Source organism: Triticum dicoccoides, chromosome 1B (genome assembly GCF_002162155.2).
Source record: "Triticum dicoccoides isolate Atlit2015 ecotype Zavitan chromosome 1B, WEW_v2.0, whole genome shotgun sequence".
NCBI lineage: Eukaryota > Viridiplantae > Streptophyta > Magnoliopsida > Poales > Poaceae > Triticum > Triticum dicoccoides.
This window is the reverse complement of record NC_041381.1, coordinates 686,367,524-686,368,940: the sequence shown is the minus strand read 5'-3', so window position 1 is coordinate 686,368,940 and position 1,417 is coordinate 686,367,524.

The window sequence follows — 1,417 nt, the reverse complement described above, 5'->3', positions numbered from 1 at the left end:
AGCCGGAATTATGCTAGCAACGATGTTCAGGCTGGTCCAAAACTCCTGAAAGATGCTGGACGGCAATCCCTTCGTGAAGATATCCGCGAACTGCGAGCTGGTGGGGACGTGAAGAACACGAGTGTCACCGAGAGCCACACGATCTCTAATGAAATGCAAGTCGATCTTCACATGTTTGGTGTGCTGATGCTGCACTGGATTCGACGACATGTACATGGCGCTCACGTTGCCGCAGTAAACAACAGTGGGCACGCAACACGGGCTGGTGAAGCTCGGTAAGTAGCTGAGGGAGCCAGGTGGTTTCGGCGACGCAGTTGGCGACTACATGGTACTCGGCTTCGGCGTTGGACCGGTGACAGTGGGCTGGTGTCGAGAGGACCATGAGACCAGGTTATCGCCAAGGAAAACGCAGAAGACGGAGGTCGATCATCGAGTGTCAGGATACCTGGCCCAATCGGCATCGGAGTAGGCAGTGAGATTACTCGACGTGGAGTGGTGCAGCTGAAGCCCAAGATGCGAAGTCTCGCGGACATAACGGAGGATCCGTTTAAGAAGCAGAGAATGGGCCTCATGCGGATCATGCATGAAGAGACACACCTGTTGCACTCCGTACGAGAGATCAGGGCGCATGAGGGTGAGATACTGAATAGTGTCGGCGAGGCTGCGGATCATGCATGAAGAGACACACCTGTTGCACTCTGTACGAGAGATCAGGGCGCATGAGGGTGAGATACTGAAGAGTGTCGGCGAGGCTGCGGTAGTGCGTGGGACCACTAAAACGGGGGCCTGATTGAACGGGCAGTTTGAAACATGTATCGATGGGAGTGTAGCATGCAATTTCAAAAAGTTTCCTACGCTCACGCAAGATCTATCTAGGATATGCATAGAAACGAGAGGGGGAGAGTGTGTCCACGTACCCTCGTAGACCGAAAGCGGAAGCATTAGCTTAACGTGGTTGATATAGTCGAACGTCTTCTCAATTCAACCGATCAAGCACCAAACGTATGGTACCTCCGAGTTCTGCACACGTTCAGCACATTGACGTCCCTCGAGCTCTTGATCCAGCAGAGGTTCGAAGGAGTAGATGAGTTTCGTCAGCACGACGGCGTGGTAATGATAATATTGACGTGATCTGCACAGGTCTTCGCCTAAGCACTACGACAATATGGCGGGAGGAGTAAACGGTGGAGGGGGGCACCGCACACGGCTAAGAACAATTAATGTGCCTAGAGGTGCCCCCGCCCCCGTATATAAAGGAGGGAGAGAGGAGGAGGCCGGCCCTAGGGCGCGCGCCATGGGGTGAGTCCTACTAGGACTCCTAGTCCTAGTCGCCCCCTCCTTCTAACAGAGGGGGAAAGGGGGAAGGAGAGGGAGAGGGAAAAGGAAAGGGGGGCCGCTCCCCTCCCCTATTCCAATT